General features: G+C 38.5%; 1 protein-coding gene across 4 annotated transcripts in view; it reads right to left on the bottom strand.

Annotated features, from left to right (window-relative positions):
- BMPR1B (bone morphogenetic protein receptor type 1B) overlaps positions 1–27,301 on the bottom strand; it is a 264,614-nt gene that overhangs the window by 154,483 nt on the left and 82,830 nt on the right. For all 4 annotated transcript variants that reach the window (XM_072117926.1, XM_072117903.1, XM_072117917.1 and 1 more), the window contains one exon: positions 16,966–17,040. The gene's annotated coding sequence lies outside the window, so the exon portion shown is untranslated. The remainder of the gene's footprint in view (positions 1–16,965; positions 17,041–27,301) is intronic.

Raw genomic sequence — 27,301 nt, 5'->3', positions numbered from 1 at the left:
AGCGGTATCACGCTGAACAAGCACTTTATCAAGCCTACGTAGTTTCGCCAGGAAACGGCTTCGTCAGGGGGACGAAGGGAAACACGTGTCGGGGTCATTGCACAATACCGACGGTCTGTATGAGATCCAGTTATCTATATGCATATCATGTGGTTTTTCCCTTTACTTATTATAGTTGTCTTTGTAACTTTTTTGTAATAGTGTATGTGTGCATTATCACTTACTGCCTTACCTTGGCACTTTAGGGAATCCTTGCTGCTAATTGCTTAAATTTACATCGGGTATTGTGCAATTTCTTTTGTGTGTTGCCCTATTTTTGTTTGTCATTTAATATGTATACAATATTAAAATGAAATAGATTTTTAACCATCAGGTTGTCCATATCTGTTATTAGTTGTTTCTTTGCTCCTGTAGGTGTATTACCTTTTTGGGAGGTTTGGGGTCAGTGGCCCATTGACCTCACCCCCCCTTTCCTGTCGGTGTATATATACAAAAAAGTGGGGAGGAACGCTCAGGGCTCTGCTCAGAGACATATCAGTAAATTTATTATTGGATGAACTGACAGTAAGCCCAAATGGTAAGACCCCTAAGGGGCCTGGTTTATATTCTGTTGTAACAACATATTTGTGCTTCATGATCCAGATACATTTTTTCTAAACTCTGGGTGAAGTTATCTAAGTGCCATAATCTATGGTATTGGTTTAGACTGGCAGCTGTGGGCTCTGAACCTCTGGATGCATTATAACTGTATTGACTAGAATACTGGGCACTATATTGATACTAGTATTTTATTATAACTTATTAAAGGTTAAGTTTTAACATTTTTATCAGTTTGGATGTATATGTTCAAGGGATGGTTTCTTGATAATAAAAATATAAGGGAAAGAAAACATTTGTTTAATCGTGTAGGTTGGACTTGATGGACCCACATCTTCTTTCAGCCTTATCTACTATGATATTATGAAACTATGATCTGTTATATTTCCCTAATTTTATTTTTTTAACTTTTAATTATGTTGTGACATTTAAAACCATTTGACTAATTTTTGTGTAGTTCCACCATATCAATAACTCAGACAAAACATGGGCCTAAGACTTGTGTTTCCAGATCTTATGGAAACTCAACTCCATTAACTTTTAAATCTGGGAAATTATTTAAGACATCTCAACATCCAGAATTCTCTCTCATGTTCCCCTAACAATTCCTGAAGCATGTTTTGTGAAGAAATTAGTATGTACTTTGCTAATATAGTCCACTACCATAAGAGATTGCTTGAACTGCAATAATTTATACATGCTAATTTATTACAAACTCAGCTTATACTCAAGTCTATAAAAAACACAAGTCAATATTTACCATTCTGACAAAAGGCTATATACTATGGGCTGACTGGCTATATATTATGGGGCTGGCTGACAATATACTATGGGGGCTCACTGGCTATGTACTATGGGGCGGCTGGCTATATACTATGGGCTGGCTATATATTATAAGGCTGGCAATATACTATGGGGGCTCGCTGGTTGTATACTATGGGGAGGCTGGCTGTATATTATGGGGCTGGCAATATACTATGGGGGCTCGCTGGCTATATACTATGGGGCAGCTGGCTATATAGTACGAGCTGGCTGGCTATATACTATGGGCTGGCTGGCTATATACTGGGGCTGGCAGGATATAAACTGGGGGTTGGCAAGGTAAATATAAGAGATGGGCTGCCTATATACTATGCTCTGACAGGCTATATACTGGGGCATGGGCTGGCAGGAAATATACTGGGTATCAGGCACCAGGGGTAGTGGACCCACTGGACCACCATGGATGATGATGGTAGCCTGCACCTGGGACCGGATTCTAAGTGGCACCAAGTTTTCAAAGTATACTATCATAGTATATAAGGCCGGAAAAAGACGCAAGTCCATCAAGTCCAACCTTTAAGATTTAAATAAATGTTTTTTTCCCATAATCCGTGATATTTTCACCAGAGCCCGCTGCAGAGATACACAGAAACAGGGCAAAGTAACAAGCTTTCTAGATGGCAAAAAGCACAAAGTTCTGACAGGGGATGCTGGGAGAAGCCGGGTTTTAAGCATCTCCCGAAAAGGAAGATGAAGCCGATGCACATGCCCTTAGAGACGGGCAGGAATGAGGTCAGGTAAGCGACTGCATTGGGGCACTGGGGCACACGGAGGATCACGAGTGAGTCCGCGATCCACCTGTGACACTGGGTCTTTGCCTGGATATACAGTATATTGGGGCATGACCTGGCTTGCTATATACTGGGACAGGGGCTGGCTATATACTGGGTGCATGGGCTAGCTATATATTCAGGGCATGGACTGGCTATATACTGTGGGCAGGGGGCAGGCTAGCAATATACTGGGATGAGACTGCAATAGTTTTCCCACCCTAGGCTTATACTCAGTTTTTTGTGGTAAAATTAGGGACCTCGGCTTATATGCGGGTTGGCTTATAGTCCAGTATATAAACTGATCCTCTTAAAAAGTCCAGAAAATTTTTGAAAAATAAACAAAGTAGGAAAAAATAAGTAGTGCAATAACAGTAACATAATACTGTCTACAAAGTCTGCAACCATCATCTATCTACTAAAACATTCTATAATGCTGTTTATAATTCTATACTTTTGACAAACTTGTGGAGTGGTGTGTTCCATCAGTTCACTCTTTAGAAATGTATAATCATAATAATAAATGAAAACCAAATGTTTTAATATTAATGTAAATTATAACATTTTTTATGTATGCATATAGTATGTGCAATCAAAAAAATGATGCCGAAAATTCTTAATATAGTTGTATGGTATAACATAAATGTGTATGGTATATCTTATTGTACATGAATGTACATCACTAAATATCCTTGTCATATAAAATTAATGAGACTTCTGTTGAAATTAGGTCATAAACCTCAGTATATTAAAGATATGGTAAGGATTAGCCAATTTATTTCACATACTACCAATGTTAAGTCTCATTACATTTACTATTCCCATAAGTACCATCAATATCCAGAGTCACCAGAACAGAAATAGCAAGAGCAGTATAGGGTGATGGTAAGTGTGGCTTAGAAAGTAATATTATGTGTTTTACGTCTTGTTACAGTTTTATTGTAGCCTGCTTTCTGAAACACTAATCCTGATGAGTTGCACCATTGCTTGCTCAATACAATATTGCTTACCAATTACTATGAAGTCTTTGTTTTGCAGGGCTAAAAATCACTGGGCCCTTGAGACACAGCAGAAAAATTGCACGCTTACTTACAGCTAACACACAAATGCATCACATTATAACACTCACTACTTACTACTAACTATGACCATTACACACAATGGTGAAAATTTAATGATTTTATTAATAAAATATGAATCCACCATCTAAAAGAAAGAAAGAACAAACATAATTGCAATATATAGGGGAGTATTTATAAGGGCTTCTTTGTCACGCCAGTGGTGTAGAAGCCCTGAAATAATTGCAAAGCAATTGCTTGCACTTGCGATTATTTCACCCTTTCCGCCACCTCCATACCAGGGGACATGATGAAGTGTCAAGGGGGGCACGGCCAGCAAGGGGGTGGGGAGCAGCTGCTGGGGAGTGGGCCGAAGTGGGGAGTTCCTGTCCCAACTCCTGAGCACTCACTGCAGCCGCCCTACTGTGTTTATTTCTACGGCAGGCAGGGTCTGGCGTAGAAATAAATGCTGCACAGGCCCCTAGTGGATACATAAAGAGGCCAGAGCTGACATGGCAGTCTGAAGCTTTTCTCACAAAATATGAATTAAGACCTTTAATCATGTGTTGATCTGGCTTGTTTGCCTCTTACAGCCATGATCATTGGCTGACAAATCGTCGTTTTTTTATCCTGTTTATTCCCAGGTAGGAACCATATTATCACCACTCGCTACCCCAGAGGTTGTCATCGCAGGTTTGTCAGGCATAACATGTTGTCTTAGTATACGTCATAACAAATTAAAATCAAAATTAGGTTTGTGCCTTTTTACATTAAGCCAGATGCTTTTTTTAGGTCAAACCCTCAAACTAGTGGTAAAAGTGTCTAGAACCCTGCAGGCTCTGTATCCATGGACGCTCCCTTAGAGCACTGAGCATGTACCAATTGAGGAACATGGGACTGGGTTCCAATTATGCCATGTTAGAACTTACTGTTCCTGGGAATATGTGAAGGAAGAGTGTTCCATTCAAGGGTGCACCTTCTATATATACATACTATAGCTCATTAGCACACCACCACAAGATTTAGTGGTAGCCATAGTCTTTGATAAATACAGAAGGGGTAGCTGTGCCATGTGCCAGTGCTGCATGAAGCAGACAAAAGTGTCTACAGAAGGGGGCTGCCTCTCAAGGTAGTACAAAGAGGCATTGTTTCCTTTTTCCCATCCTGGAAAATTTAATTTGCATATTTCCCAGAATCCCCTAGTAGAGCATCAATGGCTATAAGTCTCCTACAAGGCTGCCTTAATTGGCAAAGTCTCTGTAAGTAGAACTCTTACTTACGGACCCAAGTTGTCTACAGTCACAGAAAGGATGAGAAGTTTTAAATAGCTGGGCCAAAGTACCTAACATGACAGTGGAGGACATGAGAGGTCAATGTCCGCAATTCACCGGAGTTCACCTTCTTCTGGCGTATGTAAGTGCATACAATTGCAATGCAATTGTGTAAGACACAATTTGAATATTAAATTCCGCGCTCAGTCCGAATCAGTCGGATTGTCTGATGGCACTCCCCCCGATTTCTGTCGCATAAAAGCCATCGCAATTGCGCCACAATCCATTCGCGTGTGACAAAATCCCTAGTTAAATACATGTCACAGCGAAAATGCTAGGCAAATTGTCTCATTTTTGTGACTTTTGTCGGATTTGCAACTTTTTTGCGACTTTTTACTCTGTCATTTTTCAAGTACGCCTTGGCTGCACCTTGTGCAGTGTGCCTTATGTATCATTGTTTCCCAGATGTTCCGTGCAACTTTTCACTTATGGCTTATTTTTGCGACTTTTTAGGCGCAAATCTGCGCCTGGTCCAGGGCAGGTGCAAAGGAAGGATTATTTTAATGGACCCTTTTTTAACATGTACATTGGAATTATTTCACATGCTTATAATGTTTTGTAATTTTGCACAGTAACTTGTTTTTTTTCAAAATTCTGAAATGTTTGCACTTACATTTTTTTTAATTTAATGGTTAATTCTAAGGGTGAGGTCACACGTAGCGTTTTAATTGTGCTTTAATTGCATTTTGAAACCAATTACAACAGGTGAGGAGAGGTGATTTGCCTTATTACATTGCTGTTAACATTTGCGTTTACAAAACGCATATAAACACGACCTTAATGCATGTGTTTACATTGTGTTTACTATGACTTTTTGTAAATGCAAATGTTAACAATAATGTTATTAGGCAAATCACATCTCCTCAGCTGTTGTAATAGGTTTCAAAACGCAATCAAAACGCATCGTGTGACTAGAGTGTTTAAAAATGCAGGACGCAGCCTCAAATCCCAAATTAAGTCAATGTGGATTTGAGACATTTGCAACAAAAAATCTCAAAAAGAAGCCAAAATTTGTGCCTGCTAGTATAGGAAAAGCTGAACACGTATAACAAGTAAAAAGGCATGATCATACATAAGGTGCAAAAAAGAGCTGCCAAATGTCTTAGAAATACACCACAGAGAGACAAAACTATGATACATGTCCCCCACAGTCTACTTATACTGCTTCAGACCTTAACATGAACATTGACTAAGACAGATCTTCAAATCTTCTTCATGGACAAGCAGTAGAGTTGAATAATCAATCAAGCTGCTCTCACAACCAGAATACACTTAGGCCCCTTCTACACTGGCGTTTTTCACGCGCGAGTTCTGCGCGTGCATTTGACGCGCAGAACTTGCATTGCACTCTGTCCCATTGTATTCAATGGGTCTTTCTTCATTTGCGTTGTTTTGCACGCGCGTGCTTGCGTTCGTTTGCACGCGCGTCAAAATCGCAGCATGCTCTATTTTTGCGAGTCACGCGCAATTTTCACGCCCCATTCAAGTCTATGGAGATGCATCAAGAACGCATTGCACTCGCAATCATTGCAAGTGCAATGCGAGTGCAATGCGTTTTAAACGTAAGGGTTGCTAGGTGACCAGAATAACAGTATTTCCCCTGCTCGCGAACGATCATTTAATTAAAAAAACACAATGAAGAACAGTGAAGAATAGAATAAAACCAGTGAACACAGTGAACACAGTGACCACAGGATCATTTAAGAGAAAAACACAGTGCAGAACACAGTGCAGAATAGATTACAGATGTTCGGCACATCTGCTTACTTGTCGGGAGATACGCGCGGAGCGGTGCGAACAAAATAGCATGTGAAGAACAATATATATGTGTGTAAAGAACACATTGCAGATGTTTCCATACATCTGCAATGTCTTCTTCATGTGCCTCTTCATAAATCGGACTCATGCACTGGGGGCATAAAGTCTAGCATGCAAAACACTGGTCTTGATCCATGACCCCCAGTATCTACATTAGAAAGCGGATCTTGTATAAACGGCAGAGAGTATTTATGATTTGCTAATTTTTAGCCCTGTGTTTATTTATTTCACGGACTCCTGGCCTTTGGTTTGTCATTTCATTTATCACCTTGTTGAAAGTAAATTGATACATTCTCTATAAAACTCGAATTAAATGTTTATTTTTGACACAACCAAAATGAGTAATTGAAAAATTAAAGGAATAAACTGCTTTTCTAGATGAAAATCAAAAAGACTAAGACTGTAGAACAATCACTTGATACATGCTCTGCTGTGTCTTTGGGACAATAGACAATCAGAGGGTACACAAAACACTGATACCTAGGAAATAAGGAATGTCCCCAGGACTGATGGGCAGTAGACAACTACCAGAGGCAGTCACGCATCATTAAGGATACAGTTTGATGTAAGAATTCAGCTACAAAAATTTTGAGAACATCCATGTAGGTGCCACAATCGAATGATGAAAGTAGCCACCATTAGATGGAAGTAACCATTTTTGAGGGAACTGTGATTGTCAGAGAATTAGAGAAGAGGAGCAGCAGAAGTTAAAAGATGCCACTTTCCTTCTATAACATACCGTATTTTTCTGACGATAAGGCGCACTGGATTATAAGGCGCATTATGAATAAAGGCCTGCTAAGACTTCTAGGTGCATATGTAAGGCACACCGGATTATAAGGCGCAGGCAGTTTTTTGGGGGGCTGCTTGGGTTAGAAGGTGGTCCGTGCGGACATCAGTTCCTGCTGGAGATTTAGTGTGAAGGGGCCATCTCCTGGGACCCACGTAAGTAGAGTCCGCTGCACTCCTACGACTTGCCTCCTCCAGTTACTCTGAGTTCCCCTCTGGTACTGCCGGCCATGCAGGGTCGCGGCTGCGGCTCCAGTCTCTCCATGATACCGCCCTGCTCTGACGCACAGATGGGCACGATGTTGGCATCGCGCTGCCAGGGCACATCAGGAGTCGGTGTGGGGTATTGTGCCCGTGTACAGTGTGTGCAGGATGTTTGCAGGATATTGCTACCGTGGCCTGGAGCTCTTGTTAAACAAGGCCGTTTCATATATAAGGTGCACCGGAATATATGGTAATTAATAAAATTATATGTAATAGTATGTCCTACTCGTCTTTGGCTGTAAAAAAGAACTGATTTAAGCGAACTAATTTCTTACTATACATTTTAGCTATATTTTAGAATATTTGTAAATCTATTTGTTATGTTTTTATTTTATAATATTTTTAAAGTACATGAATAATATATCTTGATTTCTTCAAAAATTGTGCTATAAAATAGATATCAGAACCGTCATCAACCAAAGTTGACTGTGAAAGTTAATCTCTGATGTAATTTGTCAACAGTTGAGAAAACATACAACAATTAAAGCTAACTTTGTAGCTAAAAGGATTATTTTAAAACAGGAAGCCAAGTAGATATTGAGCTGTTGTTCTGGATAAGAAGAATTAGATTAACTCATGTGTTGTTTTTGCTCCATGTATTAAGTATGATGAATCACCAGTGTTCTTTTTAATACGGAAATACAAACAATAATGCAATATACAATTACATGGTTATGATTTAGATGGTAGAATAAACATATACACAAAAGGTGCATGTCAATAAAACAAAGTATCCAATAGAAACAAAAAATGGTGTAATTATTCATTCATTATATTACTTTTCCAAATTTGATTACAATGTTGATAAGTTGATAAAATAGAGTTTGATGTTATCACCAGGTCACATTGTACATGGTGTGCACAGGCATCAGTTTATAGAGATGGACTAGTTGAGCAGATCACTATAAGGCAGGTCTTCTCAAAAGAGCCACTTACATACTACGATATAGATCCAAATAAGACTTAAGAATTAAAATCCTGCTGTAAGGGAATGGACAAGATGGAAATATATTACAAACACTGACATTAAGCCCTAAAGCTAGGCCCCCAAGAGATGGTCTCAACTGGCTTCCATTCCCTTCTTGTGCCAAAAAGTGAAAAAACTGAGATGAAAAGAGGACAAAACTGAATATTGATACAAATACATGTGAAAATCGCTAGCTAGCTCTAAGGAAGACTAATAGCAAGCACTAGAAAATAGTCAGACAAACCTCTTATGAGTTATTGGAGTCCCTGTCCAGAAAATGTGTGAAAGAGGCAGCTGTCCATGGATGGATATCAATTAAGACAGACAGGAGTGAAATAAGGCAGAGTTCAGAGTAATACAGGACAGAATGCAAGTACAAAATTACAGGCAGCAGCACATCTTCTGTCATACTTTGCATGCAGGCAGTGGCGCTGAACCCTGAACAGGCACAGATTTCACATTAATGCTTAAATTATTTTTTCAACAATGCAGAAACATAATTTAGGAGATCGGTATCAGGTTGGCGCATGCTAACCAAAGGTCTGCCATTTATCAGTAAGATACATGGGTCAATCCCCATATAACTGCTTAGAATAAAAGGTCAGGCCATTGTAGTTATCCAAGTCGAACAAGTCAGGCCCAAAAACAAGAAATTATACATAAAATTTAGGAACTACACCATGACACGTCTCAAATATGTGACTAGTGTCTTGTGTTGGCAACAAGGTCCTGTTTTGGCAAAATGGCAGTGGCACAGGACATGATGATGAAATCTGTGCTGAACTAGGATGGAGCCACAGTGACTTATGTAAGCTTACTGCACCTGACTGACAGATGGTAATACAACATGAAGTACAGTGTGATCGGTTCCTTGAATATCTTATTTCGTCATCTGTAGATATTTATAAGATTCTAGACTGATTTAGGTTGATGTTATACAAACCAAGGTGACTTTTTGGGAGGTTGAGCTATAGTAGAATTGTACTATGAGTTATAATGATACATTAAGGTGGAAACCACCCTGAAAATAAATGAAGTAATAATTATAGCTATACAATTCACACCATTACTCAACTAGTAGCAACTATACAATCTATTACTTGTCTCTCAACAAAATAGTTTAACATTATTTTTATAATTTTACAATATTTTTCATGCTATTGGTAACATTATGTTCCAAATGTCGCCTACCTTTGATGCAGTATTGTCATCATCATTACAAGCAAATTCTAGCATTTTGTAAAAATTAGTAAAATTTCTCTGCATAGCCACAATGTATCACGCAATGACCCAGTTTGAAATGATTGTCAAACAATGCTGACTAACAAAATCAAGGAAAATTAAATGGCCACTAACAGCAAAACATGTAAACTATTTTAGGGCTGTTTTAACCTTGAGATGGCTGCTGTGTAAGACACAACATTCTTAATATATCTTTTCAGAGAGGACTCTAAAATGAAAGATTACTCTGACTTTTCAAGGTCAGAATTTCTACAGTACAATAGCAGATCCATTCAGCTTTTGGCTAGACTTTAGCAGCTAGTGCAAGCTTCTAATCACAACTAGATAATGATATCATCTATTTAGGACACAGTGGTCTAGGATAATCATCACCTTAGAGTCCCGCAGTATAATTACTGATTGTAAAAAAATTAACATGTCAAGGGTATTCCTATAAAGGAAAGATAGGCCTGACCCCTGTCCAACTGGTGTAGTAATTAAAGAGGAAGATATGAATGTATTTACAAATTGGTTGTATGGCAACAATCAAACAACTATTTTTTCCTACCCTTCACTTTATATGTAAAACTTAAAGGGCATCTACCATCAGATTACCTGCTGCTTATATTCACCCATCCCCGTTTCCAGTAACTTTATTTTTGTATCTTTTAGAAGTATCAGATTACGCTTTTTAAACTATGCAAATGAGCCTGAGGAGTGCCTCTTGGCTCCACTGATAAGTAATTTATGCATGCCCCTCAGCCGATTGGCTTGCCAACGCTGTGCTAAAAGATCATTACATCTATACACTCTGCTATGCATAGCAAAAGGATACCCACCAAATGTGTAACATATCTCCCTACGTCTCACACCGCCAACAGATGTCGGAAACGGATGGATAGATGGAGTGTTGAAGAATGGGCAATATCCCCTTGATAGAATCTTGTAATTCCTTTCTTGCACTGAGCAAACCGATGAGAGTTTATAACAATATAATTCCTGTTGCTTTTAAAATAAAGTAACCTTCTTGAGATTGTGATACCTTTTAATGGCTGAAATATAAGATGTTACAAACAAGCTTTCGGGACAGCTTAGGTCCCTTCATCAGACAGGTATAACAGGCTTTCTGAAGTGACACAGATCTTATAAACAACGAACAGAAAAGTGATGCAAAAAAAAAAAAGTAAACAAAAAGACAATAGCAATAACAAAGACAACAGGTCCCTAGTTAGATGACTTGGGCAGTGTGATGGTTTATTGCCTCCAAGTTAATGACTCTGGAGTCTCTGATGCCCTCACTATCTCAGGATAGCATTTGTTATAGTGTGTCTTGAATAAATTGAGTGGTGTGTGGATGGTGTCAAAGCGGGTAATAAACTTGCATTCTCAAATTTGTCTTTGTTATTTTGTGACTAGAAATTGCCCTTTTATACTAGAACCTTAATATGCAGGGTCTCATAGCCGCAGAAGTGTTTGGCCACAGGTAGAGGTTTCTGCTCGTCTTTTAACGTGAGACCTCATCTGGGCTCTTAAATTTTGTCCTGTCACTCCAATATAAAGGCTGCCCATACAATCAGTTAGACCACATTAGAAGTGGAACATGGAGGGGACATATGAGATTGCTGTCACACGTGGTGTTAAAGCATCAATTTTAAGAAGAGATTTGCTTAATTACATTGCTGTCAACATGGCCTTTACAAAATGTATATATTTGTGTTACCTTGTGTTTTAACATTGTGCTAATGTATTCGTTTTGTAAACAGCATGCTGACAGCAATGTAATTTGGCAAATCTGCTTTTCTTAACTTTTGTGATGTGTTTGAAAACACGCCTGGTAAAGTAACCTATAAAATTCAATAAAATGTGAATGCAAAAATTAATGAATTAAGAAAAAAACAGCCCAAAAAAATCTGTCCTTTGCACCTGCCCTGGACAGATTTGCGCCTAAAAAGTTGTATAAATAAGCAAAAAAGTGATACATCAGTGAAAAGCCGCACGGAACATCTGGAAAATAAAGATACATATAGCACACTGCAAATGTCGATGTTAAAAGCCCTAAAAATGAGACAAATATTGTAAGCTAGCAGAAATAATGATGTCCACCTGTGATTCTCTGGAGGTTCAGTCTGACACTGGCCATGGGATTTTTGCTCACATCTATCAATGCCCTTTGTCCCATATCACTTATTTTGGTACATTGGACAGCTTACCGTACCAAATTTGTGTTGAACAAACCTAACTCAGCTTATACTCGAGCCTATAAAAAAAAATTTACACTGTACTCACCTTTCCGAAGCCCCCATAGGTCATCTTCTTGCTTCCGATGCTGTGGTGCTTCTTCGGGTCCTCTGGGTGCTATTCGAGACCTTCCGCTTCTCTTCGGGTCATTCCGCCAGCGGCTGATATTATTGTGTATGCCGGCTATACACTGCACTTGCTGGTAGGCTTTAAACTAGGAAGCGGGGCCTGGCAGGCTATAAATGGGGGGGGGGCTGGCAGTCTATATACTGCAGGGGCTGCCAGGCTATATACTGGGGGGGGCAGGAGCAGTCTATATACTGCAGGGACTGGCAGGCTATATACTGGGGGCAGGGGCTGGCAAGCAATATACTGGGGGGCTGTGGCCATTGCATTTCCCACCCTCGACTTATACTTGTGTCAATAGGTTTTCCCAGTTTTTTTGTTAAAACTAGGTACCTCGGCTTATAATCCAGTCGGCTTATATACAGGCAGTCCCCGGGTTATGTACATGATAGGTTCTGTAGGTTTGTTCTTACGTTGAATTTGTATGTAAGTCGGAACTGTATATTTTATAATTGTAACCCCAGCCAGAATTCTTTTGGTCTCTGTGACTTTGGATTTGAAAAATGTTGGATTGTCATAAGAACAAGGATTAACAATAAAGCTTAAGACACTTGTAATAACTGTTATAGCTGTTTATTGTAGCCTAAGGCTAAAGTACAGTAAATTACCAATTACCAGAGGTTCGTTTGTAACTAGGGGTCGTTTGTAAGTAAGGTGTATATGTATATATATATACATATACAGTCAGTCCCCGGGTTACGTACAAGATAGGGTCCGGAGGTTTGTTCTTAAGTTGAATTTGTATGTAAGTCGAAACTGTATATTTTATAATTCTAGATCCAGACATTAAAAATTTTGGCCCCAGTGACAATTGGAGTTTAAACATTTTTTGCTGTAATTGGACCAAGGATTATCAATAAAGCTTCATTACAGACACCTTACAGCTGATTATTGCAATCTGGAACTATAGTAAAGCATCCAGAGAGCTTCACCAGAGGTCAGAGGGGTCTGTCTGTAACTATGGGTTGTCTGTAAGTCGGGTGTCCTTAAGTAGGGGACCGCCTGTATATATATATATATATATATATATATATATATATATATATATATATGTATATATATATATATATATATATATATATATATATATATATATATATATACATTGTATATATTAATAAAATATCAACAAATAATTTTAATTCTTCCAAAGTATTAGATGAAGCTGAAATTACTATTTTTTCACAATAATTGTAAAGATAATAAAGGAATATTCTATGTAAAATGCTCCAGTGAATAAAGCAGAACGTGGCAGCTAAAAGTGGTGTGAAAAATGGATCACATAAAAAAAAATCATTTAAAACATGTTAGAAAGGAACCACTTGCAGCAAGTGATACAGCAGGCGCAAAAAGTCTAAAATAATAGGACATTACATAATGGAATGTTAACATCTCCATTAAATATTTTTTCTTGCCTGCAAAACAGTTTTACATAATTGTTGTACACCTATTCCAGGCTGTGCTTTCAAATTTCCCAGATGAAAGTTAAAGGATGTAAAATTTAATGAAAGCAAAGAGGTTTAACACTCGTGTCCAGTGTAGACGAGGCCAGATTAAATTTATGAAAAATGATGGATGTAAATGGTTCCCGGAGTATGCTACCAGAATAAATGCCAGATACTGTACAAAGAAATATTTTCATGCCAAAATCTTTAGCCATTTTCATATAGTATTCTATACAGGTTTTTAAGCTATTACAATAATATAGCACACATTTTTGTGAATGATAGTGCTTAATTATTTATAATATTTCATGCAGAGGGACAAGTTATTTAATTGAGGACTGCCTAACAATTATTAACATCTCTTGGAAAATTGAGTGCAACATAGTCTTAAAGCCAGAAGATGTCATTTATGACATAGAACCTCAAAGTTTGAGACTGCTGAGCTTCGGTGGTTTGGGTCCCCTGATCATGGCAATCAATTGTGTAAATTCCACCGTCAAAGTCGCAAGATTTAAATGGGGCGTCACAATTATGGGAAGAAGTGCTGCTCCCCAAGACAAGTTTGCCTGCAGCATTTAAACAGTCAACACCCAAGAGTTACTTGGTGGTTTGGTACAGGTACATGGTTTGACACAACACCATTTTGGGAAGAATCTGCGCTCCCTAATGATGACTTTGCCTGTGGCATTTAAACAGTTAACACCTGAGTGTTACTGGAAGTGTGGTTTGGGTCCAGGTTCCGGTTTGGTAACCAAATCCCAACCGGAACAGAATTTCAAGTTCTAGAACTTCTATTGGTCTGCTCATCGCTATGAATGACCTTTCCTTCATGTCAGAACAGGCTCAGTTCCTGGAACACCTACCAATCACTACAGGTAAGAAGCAAAGTGCAAATGAACGATTATAGCTATGGTTGAGAAAGGTGTGGAAATTCAGTGCCTTTTTCTACTGCCTTTAATCTCCATGGATTAGATTATCAGCAGGGATGTCCACCTATTATAGATAGATGACCTATCATTAAGATAGCTCATCACAGAATATCCATGAATTAAAAATATAGCAAATTACTAAAGCCTAGTTCATGGAGTCAAGAACAAATTTCAGCATCTCCAGATTAGTCCATTGAAACTATGGGGAGTTTGATGAAATCCCTGCTGCCAGATACATCAAGAAGCATAGGCCTCCTTATTTATCTGTAACAATATCTGAACACCTTTATATGTGAGGAGAATGAGTGATAACTCAGTGGTCCTCTATATAGGACTATTTATCCATTACTGGCATACATTGAATAAAACCTATCTAAGAAAAGCCAGAATTTCACAGTTTTATATTTACAAAAATATCAAAATTTCATTGGGACACATTTTACAAAAATGCCAGCTTGTGCTGGAGGAACAACACAAACATCTGGGGGACGTGGGTATAGTCAAATTAGTACACAAAAAATGTTTTATTTTTTATAGTTGTTTAACTGATTGCCAGGAAATAAGATGAAAAATTAACAAGCATTTATGAAGTATGCATGGTGGTGGTAATTTGTGTCGATAAAGTACTTCTCAACATGTTAAGCAAAGCCACCCTATATTTGTTACCAGTTCATAAATTTCAATAAACAATGAACAATGTAGTATTATAATTGCTTGGCACCAGATTTACCACGTTCTACCAGATGACTGACACCCCGACGCGCGTTTCGGCACGCTGCCTTCGTAAAGGGGTCCCTTGATGAAGGCAGCTTGTCCTAATGCGTGGCGGGGTGTCAGTCACCTGGGAGAACCTTTAGTATTGCCAGGGTATTTTAAAAGAACAGTTATTGTTTTTCCTTTAAACCAGAAAATCCCCCTAAAGGGGTTTTGTCATGAAAAAGAATTCTCAAATCTCAATCCCTAGTGATCTTTACATGATAAAGATCATTTTAACCCCTTACTTTAAAATTTTACTCAGTTTTATTGCTGTTTTAGCAACTATCACTCCCTAGGCTGTTCGGTGCAAAATTCCACGTGTGGGCGGGGAATCTCTAAGCAGACACATTATTATTCATCTAGTTCTGTGGGGTGACAATGTGATTAGTTGTTAGAAAGTATATACAATTTCATCTGGCTTCTGACATTGCACTTACACAATGACACATAGAAGGAAAGATGAGACAGATCAGAGAAAATGAGATGCATGAGCTGTCTAGTACACAAACAGAGGCTGACAGACCTTTACACTGCTACATCTATGGTCTCACAGATATGTGCCTGCCTCCCTCTTCATTGCATCTTCTCTTTCCTCACAATGTGGTGCTGGCAGGAAGTGAATCAGTGAGTGTCTGTGAACTCCAGGCTGTACTACAGGGGGGCTTGGCTAAAGGCACAGAGCAGAGAGAGACAGAAACTCAGCAGCACGGGGTCACACAGGAATCCAAGAGGGCGGCCACCCGACCCTAAGTCAGGAGATTTAGGGTCGTGTCTAGGGGGAAATTTTGTACACCAAGACTGATAGAGACTGGTTGGACTTATATCTGTGAAATGCTGTATTTTTGTTAATAAAAGTTAATTAGAGAATGTGTTATTTTGCTATGCTGAGTACATATAAGAAACTTGTCTTTGTGGAAATACCCCTTTAAATGTTTGTGTAAAATTCTATTTACCTTTCCAGACTACCTGCAGTTTTGAATATGTAGCTTATTTAATTAAATTTCAAGTACCTCAAGTAGTAAAGTAAATTTCAAGTATTTCATCTACCTCCCTTTCATAAATACCATATACTGTATGAAAACCAGTATATTAAGATTAATTTCTATGAAGTCATTATTAACTTAGACAGACTTTATAGAGTCAAAACAAAGTAGTCTACAAGAGTAAAGAAATACTCTAGTGCAAACATATCTTTTGCACCACTTGATACCTCAACTTATTCTGCCAAAACCCTATCTTGATTTTTTAGATTTATATTAACCTGTCATCAATGCAATGATGCCACAGCAAAGTGTCACATGGGCAGCTAAAACAGTAGCATCTCTGCCTGCTGGAAGGCTAGTGTAATTATTCAGCCTACATTCTACTGAATTACATATAGAGTTAGCGATGATGGACTATCATGGACTGTCATCACAAAAAGGATCAAATTATACTATTACAAATAGAATTTACAACCATACATTTATTATGAGCCAAGTTGTTTATATGTATAATGTATATGAGTCAATTACACATATACATTAATAGTTCCTGACTGTATTTCAATTTGTGCAAATGAAGGGTAAATATCCAGTTACATAAAGCAACAGATTAACTTTAAAACCAAAAGGACATTATTACATGAAGCAGTGCTAAAACATTCTTTTATTTTGCAAACGGCACATTTGTTAGGGTGTACACTTTAGTGTACAAGTCATTGTTTTTTCCTGCCATAGAATCAGTGTACAGGAACTTTCTTGTCTCTCATAAAGTGAAATCATCACTGGCATAAAAATAAATATTTCAGGTACAGCAACATTTAGTGAGTTAGTCAAAGAAAACCACTACTTACCTTTGATGTGGAATTTTAAGACTTCACTAGTAAATCTTTTTGCTGTTCCAAGTATACTCACTCTTAATGAAAGTCCTATGTGACAAAAATGAAAGATAATGATATTGCAGTAATTGTCATTTATTTTCAGTATGCATCTATTCACTACTCAAATGATAAGGGTATATAAAGACTGAAGCATAAACAGTAATCTGGTAAGGGAAAATGCACACCCCCTATGAGACACTTTGGGGTCTTGAAGTGCCTAACAGTTCTGATGCCATGGGTTTAAAGGAATAACATGATTAAGGAATTAGTAAATTTGGGTTATCCCTATCAAAACCTCATAGTGCCCTTCTGTTTTGCTTTAAACTAGGATAGAAAATCTCTACTGGCTCAAAAAGGGAGCGCGGCAACTGTTATTGGGACCTACTTTATTATAAGGCACATTCAAAAGGAGAGAAATATACTAGATCTACAGGGGTAAAATATTTGTCTAGATGTGAATGTACCGTGGAATATGTGTTTAATTAAAAATGGATAATTACACAAAAAGGTGACTATCACTTTAATGACAAATAAAAGAAATAATCTCGAAACATTTTTATCAATTCAATTCACTTTACAAAGATCCACTTGTCATTGTAGTATCGGTTGACTCCTTATTAAAGCCCTATAAATTAACTACTTTGACGTATTATGAATTTACTCCATCTAGGTTGGGGAGGAATCAGACTTCTTACATGTCAAAAACTGTGATGCTATATCTTTGAGGATAGAACATCAGGTAAACAAAATAGATACATTTCAAACTAGGACTATGTGGAGCAGATGAAGGTTCTCGTTTGCCCCAATGCAAAATTAAATCAATGGTGTCAAGAAACTGAACTGGGGAAAGGACAGCTAGATCTCACTGGCAAATCTGTACCAAATGCTTATAATCAAATGGTTATATCATTTCTGTACTAGGCTATAATCATTTGGTACAGAGACAGTGAAGGAGTGAAGCCAGCATTCTGTAACTAAGTATTTAGATAAGCCATCTCACAAGTATTCATTGCATTGTGTATTGCTAAGTCCATGCTACATACACTGGTACACAGTGCACACAGCTAAATTTTACAGCCAAAACTTCCCCCATAACAACATATGCCACACAGATACAGTACTCCTATGAGTGTGGTCCAGTCAAAGTGCTCTTATGAGTGTGTTCCACCTACAGGTACTGCCTAAAAAATATTTGCTAGCCAGTGTTTCCTCCGTAGAATACGAGTCATCTGAGAGATACCTACGGAGTGTCAGAATACAGCATAATTTTGTGAACATTTTTAACTGATCACTTTCTTTCAGGGCTGTCATTTGTAACTTTTAGTCCTTAGGGGTATCAGCATCTTATTATGAAACCAAATACTCCAAGTTAATGTTTTTTTTTGCATCCTTTTATCTTTGATTTATAATTATACACAGTTAAGTTACTTGGATGTCCCTCGAAGGAATGTAGCCCAGACAGTGGTACACATCACTATTCTAAATGATTATTAGTATCCAAAATGTTCTCCTACTTAGATGTTAGCTCACCTGCTGGGGGAGCTGGGACAGTGGCAGTTGTGTTATCCTAGCCAGGCCAGTCCCACATACTAATCGACATGCCAGTCCAACGTGCCACTTCTTCATTGAGAGTTCTCATCTCACATATCAGGCCAAGTGTTCTGTGAGGAAGTAAACCATAGACTGATTGACTAGAACTTGGCTGGCAACCAGTTCAGCCAACCAATGTTAGGTATCAGTTGTCACTCTGCATGCAGTGCAGATCCTGAAATAGCACTCTGCATGCAGAATGCGATTTAGTGCAGGTAAGCTGGTTGGGTACGCTCTCACCAACAGAGCAGTGTGTCCGCTGTGTATCACTCCCAGAGTCAGTCAGCTCACAGTCAGATATTGCCCTTATTAGTAAAGAGGTGGGGTCCCAGGGGTGCACACCCCTGGAGCCCTACCTATAATATGGCCCTGATTATACAAATGTATTCAATCTCAATATTTATAAATAAGTTGAATTACTGTTGACATGGTCACCACATATAGGAATATTTTTGGGTTTAGTGGCAAAATATCATGACAAAATTGTGTTTTATGAAATACAGTAGAACGTCTGGGTGTCTGTCAACCATGTGGAATAGGAATTGACCTATTTAAATCTTTATACCGTATAATCAAACTGCAAAGGAACTCCTTCACAGTGGCTATTAAACTCCAATCTTCCAATTGTTTGCAATAAAAATACTGCACTATAAACATTTTCCACATCATACTCCAAAGCACTTGGCACCGACAGAGGAATTATCACATCTTTTGTTCAGCAACAGACCCAAACAGTCTTTGCTTACAGCATTACAAACATAGTTTATATGTCTAGCTGATTACATCGACAGTGCCTGACTTTGGATTGACTTCATTCCGCAGCTACAATGTTTTCTAACAGTCCTAAAGCTAAATCCAGTATATACAAGCATTCTATGTAGCAATGTATAGTATGAGGATTACATATGCTAATACAGATTAATACCTGCATCTTCAGTTCCATGATTCTGATTTGGTATTACATTTAGATATGTTCATAACTTTGTGATTAGGAAATATTGTATAATAAAGTCCTGTGAGACAGTGACTCAGAGAACCAGGATATATTATTTGCGTCATGACCACCATAGTAGTGCAAAGGAGTAGAGACAGCCCGATGTGCAGACCCACTTTGCCTCTCTGATGTAATTTTCCCACCCTAAGAGTCATTCTAGCTGATTAATGAACACAACCATGCCAACACTTTAAACTTTAAGGCACAGGAACCAATGGTGAGACATTCATCTCAAATATTTACATTTCTGAAACAAGACTCAATTATGATTTAATCATAGTATTTAATCCTGGACTACATCTCTAGCCAAACATTTCCATGGGAGATAGCCAAGAGCTGTACAATGTTCTGTCAATCCAATAGAAATGGTTGGAGCATAGGTTCACTTCATTCAAACAAAAGACTATAAATGGGGTCTCCCATGATAACTTGGGCTTCTGGTGGTAAGAACTACAGAGCTTATCATTTATCCTATGGAATAAAACAGAATTACTAGCTGATTTCCTGTAAATGACAGAACATTAAATTCACAGCCAGTCTCAATATTACCGATGGGTACCACATAGAAAAGACAATGCCCTAAAAATGAAGCATTGGGAACATTTACACTGGGGCTACAGGGTAATTTCTGTTGTGTACAACGCTCTTGGTCCTGAATGGTTCCACAATCTAAATTCTCTATGTTCCATATACATATACAGTAATCTACCATCAAAATGAAGCATGATAAACCAGGGACACTTACTCATGGATCCAGGCCCCATGACTGTGGTAATCTTCTTATATTTGTTATACATGGCATCCTTTCTTCTAAAATCAATTTTTAATATTATGATAATGAGAGAAGTGCTGAAGGGCATTTCCTGAGCACCTATATACTGCAGCTACACTTGTTTGTTGGCTGCATTCACACAAAAGTATGAAAATGGCCGTGTATACAGGTAGCATACAGCCCATTTAATTTCAATGGGCAATATGGCCATGTAAATAGATGCTTGTATTGCCCATACTGTACCCTACTGTAAGCAATCCATATAAAAATATACAGCATGTCCTATTCTCTCATGTTCCGTATGCCTCATAGAAGTCTAAGGGAAAGTATAAAATATAAGTTGCATATGAGTTGCATACGGTTGTGGCACCGCATGCTGCCAAACAAACGTGCAATATCCAGAACCTGTGGGAGGTGCATTCTGTCAGCTAGCCAATAGTCAGACATCCAATATTTGCCAGTGCACCGTGTTTTATACAGATACGGTGACATACGTGCACATACGTGCACATACAGGTGAAAATCGTCAGGTATATACATATACATGCAGCACGGAAATACAGGACTGGAGAAATCATACATTCGTGTGAATGCAGCCTTACACTGTGCAGAAACACTTCCCTCTCACCTGTGCTCCCCTGGCACTTACCATCTCCTCCTGTCTGCTGTAAACCTTAGCACAGAGTGGGAAGTGCTCTACACAGTGTAACAGCAATGTAAAGGTACAGCACAGAGGGTCTCTGGTAATGCCCCCAGAGCCCTTCTGTATCAGTATCATAATTTGAGAGGTTAATGTTAGAACCACAGTCACAGTACCTTGATATATGAGTAAGTGCCCCTTGTTTATCATGGTTGACTTTGATGGTAGATTTCATTTAAAGAGGACCTGTCACCCATAAAAAAGGCACTAGGAGCTTCTTACTGAGGTAGGCAGCTCCTAGCGCTATCTCAGATGCAGCAGTGTTACACTGCTGCAAAGTACAATAGGAACACCGGACCAAGCTCAAAGCTTAGTCACTCCATAGGCCGGCAGGGGGAGCTTGATGCGGCAGTCAATGCCTCTTAGTCCCACCCCCTTATGAATACGCCAGATGGCTTTGAGCGTGGTTGGGTGTTCCTATTGTACTTTGCAAAAGTGTCTGCTAGCTCTATCCGATAAAGCTGGCAGTGTAACACTACTACATCTGGGATAGCGCTAGTAGCTGCTTACTTTAGTAAGCAGCTCCTAGTGCTTTTTTTTGGGTGACAGGTCCTCTTTAAAGCCAATTTCAATGTAGCCATTAATCTATAAGTATTTTTGGTGGGTTGAGATAAACCAAAGGAAATCATGCAAACATGGGGAGGACATGCAATACCAATCCCGACAAAGGTCACTGATCACATTTAAACATAGTATGCACTGCCTATCACTTGTTCTGACATGCCTGGTTTGCTATAGGTATGTGCAATTGGTAAAACCTAATAGAGGGCTCACCTTTAAGGTCACCAAAACATGTCACTGGGTTTATCGTCCGTGTTCCGTTATCACCAGGACATGGCATCATCCAGTGAGTATAGAAAAGCAACATCCATACAGAGTGCAAGGAGCAGACAAAGCGACAGGGTGATAGAAAACTGTTGGCGTAGGCAGGGGTCAAGATGATGTCACTCTCCCTAGAAAGCCCTATTACAAGTGTCTATCAGTCCTTATTAACCTATCTGGAACTGGAACCTTACCCTATGTAATCTGGCCCTAGAAAAGACCTAACACAAAGGTGTAGATCCAGTATAGTAAGAGCAAATGTGTAGAATATAAGAATAGGGGAGCTGATCCCTAGAGCAATGAAAGCTAGTCACAGGGATCAGTACACAACTCCCACTAGTCAAAGGGTTAAACAACCAAATCTCAAGCAATCAAATCCTGACAGGGCCTGTTTCACCCTTCCTGGGCTCATCAGGGGATATGTAGGTTCACCAAGAGGATTCCCTAGGAAAAATAGAGAGCTGAAAACAACAGTGCTCAATCAAAAAATCATGGTTCCTACCTTACTCTAGTGAGAGATGCAGGAATAGAAATAAGTCAGGTGATGCAAGCGGCCGTGGAGATGAATCATCCCTCCCTATGTATTCTTAGCATCATTATTAATGCTGTCAACATCATTTGTAAGGGGAAGGGAGGGGGGTGCTTTTCTGACACGGGCCTGTTGTCCAAATGACGTCGAAACTGCCCTGCACTAAACCATTTTTTGTGCCCTGTATAACTGCATGTCCTGTGTGCAGGAAGCCTTATAAAGTGTTTTAACAAACCCTTTAGTCAAAGTAATTGGTAAACACCCAGTTGACAAATTCATACAGTGCAATTAACTAAAAAATGAATTGTACAATGAAAAAGAAAATCCTCCAGAACTGGTATTTTGTATAGAAGACAAGTATTCACTAAACCAGGTAGGTCTGCTTTAAATTTTTAGAATCAAGTGTTATGGTTTCCGGGCCCACATGTAGTGCAGTGTAACAAAGTGGCCATCTGAAGTGCACATATAATTATTTTTTCACAGAAATATACATGATACCGTCTAAAATGTTCCATAACTGGAAAACTTTAATGAGTTAAATCAAAAGAGTATCATCAGGACAGTCATCTGCATAGCATAAGGGATAGATGAAAGGAAGATCAAAAGACACAGGCTGCTATTGAGGGCTTCCTAGTCTAAATCTGCCAAAAATTAACCACCTTCTTTTTATGATTGCTTTATTTGTGGTGAATTTGTTTGTGGAAAATGTCTGCGGACCATGTGATGTTTAGATGTGATGTTCATAGCAACCACAAATGATAAAATTAAATATCCAAATTTGTAACATAGTGAAAAAAGATATACATGAGAAACTTTTAGTAGTAGACAACAGTTTTACTGTTGAGTGTATGAGTATGTTCTATAATATTGCAAACTCAGTGTTGCATGTTCAATGTTGTATGAAACTGGCCAGGATGATATTTTTGTAGGATATATGCTGAAACCATATGTAATTTTTCGGGTTTTCAGGATAGATGTTTACTTTGGTCTACAGCAGAAGTGAATAAAAGGTCAACTTCTCAAGTGCAAGATTTACATGTACATCAAAGGTGTAATGCTCACCACTTTATGCCCATTGGTTGGAAGATCTGAGCACTAGTAGATTTTGGTTATCAAATTAAAAGTGTGAGAAGGTATCTTAGCAAAATGGTCCAGAGTTCCTGAAAATAGGTACATTAGAATTACATCAGACCGTGTTTCTGACCTTGGTCTTTTTTATCAAAACCTGTTTTACTTGTCTGCCTATCCTGATATTGTTTTGCACATTTAGTGCATGGGTTCAGAGTCTCTCAAAAGTTATGGATCAACTACCTCTATGCTGGGAAACCTCTGAGGTAGAAACAGTATTAGTCCATTGACTCCTTTTTTATTTCAGTTCCCTCTAAATACATACTGCCTGTACATGGAACCAAAAAGATACATAAAGTATGTGCTATCAGCAAGGAAGATTTCTAGTGGAGAAGGCTTGTAAAAAACCCCACTACCAACATTTTGGTTGCTTGTCTGAGCGGGCAGTTGGGTGCATGAATGCTCTGGCCAGCTATATTTTCTATAGTTTCCATCAAAAAACTTGCGGAGTCTATAGGTGATCTCTCTGTGAAAATTAATTTCCAGCTCTCATACTCAGCCCTGTATTTGCTAAGAGGACAGAGCTTATTAGTAAATCCAGTGTGCAGTCCAATGGTGGGGAAAATATTCAGACTTATTAATGTATTTCCCCGTTATTTCTTTGTAACTAATGTGACTAAATTATACTAATAAGGTTATTATTAATACAGAAACGTACAGGAAGTCCCTGTGTTATGTACAAAATATGTTCTATAGGTTTGTTTTTATGTTGAGTTTGTATGTAAGTTGGAGGTGGTGTAACTGCAGACAAATTATTTTTGGTCCCCTTGTCTATTGGATTTTCAGAAATTTGAGAAAAAAGATTAATAATAAAGGTTCATTAGTGACACCTTGCAGTTGATCATTGTAGTATGGGACTGAAGTTCATTAAATTACCATGATTCACAGAGCTTCACCAGAGATCCATTTGTAACTAGGGGTCGTCTGTAAGTCAGGTGTGCTTAAGTCAGGAACTGCCTATTTAAGTTATGTACTATTTTCCAGCAGATTTATTCAACAAACCATTAAGTTCTTCTGAAATTTAGCACTATGAGCATAGAAATACTTTGTTCAAGTTGTTAATAAAAAAAATAATCCCCTAACAATTTGCTTAAACCTGGAAGAAATCATGTCAACCTTTAACCCCTTAAGGACGCAGCCATTTTACAGCTTAAGGCTCAGCCCGATTTTTTGGATTCTGACTTGCTTCGCTTTATATGGTTATAACTTTTGAACACTGTTACTTATCAAAACGATTCTGAGATTGTTTTTTCCCCACATGTTGTACTTCATTTTAGTGGTAAATTTTGGCAGATAAGTTTTGCGTTTATTTACAAAAAAAAGAAAATATGATAAATTTTTTGAAAAATTTGCCATTTTCGAAATTCTAAATCATTGCGTTTTCAGGCAGATAGATTTAACACCTAAATAAGTTGCTGAATAACATTTCCCATTTGTCTACTTTACATTTTCATAATTTCTGAAATGTCTGGATAATTTATTTTGATGTCACGCGGCTTACAAATAGAATATCGCTTTTCCGGATTTTCAGAATTGACTATTTTGGGGATAAATACAGTTTTGAATGAAATTTTACATATTTAGCATCAAACCCCCCCTATATAATCTACCCATTTTCAAATCTGCACCCCTCAAGCTATCAGAAACAGCTTTTACGAAGATTGTTAACCCCTTGAGATCTTCATAGTAATTGAATCAAAATGGAGGTGAAATTTAGAATGGTCATACTGTTCCCTTATACGTTCATTTAGCCCTAAAATTTACACATTTCCAAAATATAAAAAGAGAAAACCCACCATACAATTTGTTCTGCAATTTCTCCTGAGTACAAAGACCCCCCACATGTGGCCGTGACTTGTTTTATGGGCGCACAGCGAGACGCAGAAGGGAAGGAGAGCCCTGCAGCTGCCAGGATTTTAGTTTCCTCATTGGCCCCTTTTGAAGGCTATAAAATTTTCGCTTTTTCGTTATTGGGGCCATGTGACGGCATTTTTTTTGCGGGATGAGATGCTTTTTCCATTGTTACCATTTTGGGGTTGGTATCACCTATTGTTGAAAATTTAGGAACTTTTTTTGAGGGCAGGAGTAGAAAAGCATCAATTCTGTACTGGATTTTTGACTTTTTTTTTTTTGGTGTTCACCGTATAGACTAATAATCATGTTAGCTTTATTCTATGGGTTGATACGATTACGGGGATACCAGACATGAATATATTTTCTTACGTTTTACTAAATTTGTCAAACAAAACCCTAATGTGGGGAAAAATCTATAATTTTTGTATTGCCATCTTCCAAGTGGCATAACTTTGTTACGTTTTTGGCTACGGAGCTGGTTGATGGCTTGTTTTTTGCGGGACATGTTGTACTTTGCACCAGTATCATGTCGGAGTACATATGGTTTTTTGGTCGCATTTTATAGCATTTTTTGTGGGATTGAAAAGGTAAAAATCATAATTTTTGGAGGGTTTATAACAGTTTTTTTTTACGGCGTTTATCGTGGGGGTTCAATAATGATTTACTTTTATTCTACGGGTTGTTACGGACGCGGTGATACTATATATGTGGGGTTTGTGTTATGATTTAGACTTTTTTTTTGAGTTATATGTCTCTTTATATGTTTTGGGGGTTTGGGGCATTTTTAGTGATTTATGACTTAATTTTTTTATTGAATAACTTTTTTTTTTACTTTTTTACTTTTATACCATGGGATATGAACAAGCAATCCTCTGATTGCTTCTTCATGATAATATTCTGCAATACTCATGTATTGCAGAGTATTATCAGTGTCAGCCTATGCACTTGCATAGGCTGGCACTTTGCCAGTAAGATGACGTCACAGACGCCATCTTACTGGCAATTCTTGCTAGTAACTCTGGGGTCCAGATCGGACCCCAGAGTTACTATAGCAACGATCGGCGCCCCCCGAAAACGGTTCGGGGGGGCCGATCGTGGGGGAAAGACACCCCAGATGCTTGTTAGATGCCGCGGTCGCGCTGACCGCGGCATCTAAAGGGTTAAGCACCCGCGATCGGAGACAACTCCGATCGCGGGTGTTACACTGGGGTGCCGGCTATTAGTTACAGCCGGCACCCCGTGTTTCCCGATGCCGGTTCGGCTCTGATCCAGAGCCGAGCCGGCATAGGCGCCGTGGCGGATATATCCGCCACTGAGCGCTAAGTCACTGCGCTCCGTGGCGGATATATCCGCCGCGGAGCGTGAAGGGGTTAAAGGAAATGATATGCCGGGGAATATTTACATTTTCATGGCAAAGAACTAAAAGTAATCCTGTGACCAAGTATAATCATCTCCTCATTTTTCAACGTATAACGCTCTTAGTAATTAATTGTTCCACTTTCCCAGAAAATGTCACACTAGTAGAAAAAAATATACTTTGTTTGAACTGTTGAAATGTGCAACTGAGATTTTAACTAAGTTGAAGTAAACATCAAATAGTGAATTATTACCATTCCAGACTCAAACTATTAGACATTTTTCCAATAGTTATAGCACTCATAGAAAAATGGTCAAAGATCTTGGTCAAATTTATATGTATCTATTCAAATGTTTCCAAATCCTAGAATTTCATTTCAAAACTGTTAAAATGTAAAAAGTACTATTGAAGCTGTGTGCAAGTACCTAGGCCAGAATCCCTTCTTCCCTCTAATACCAGATCCACCCTAAAACCACTGCCAGCTGCAGATCCACCTTTTCCATAGAGTACACTTAAAAATGAAATGGGATGCCTTTAAATATTAAAACTGGTCCTTGGCTCCA

Source organism: Engystomops pustulosus, chromosome 1 (assembly GCF_040894005.1).
Source record: "Engystomops pustulosus chromosome 1, aEngPut4.maternal, whole genome shotgun sequence".
NCBI classification, from domain to species: Eukaryota; Metazoa; Chordata; class Amphibia; order Anura; family Leptodactylidae; genus Engystomops; species Engystomops pustulosus.
This window is presented reverse-complemented; position numbering and strand designations above follow the sequence as displayed.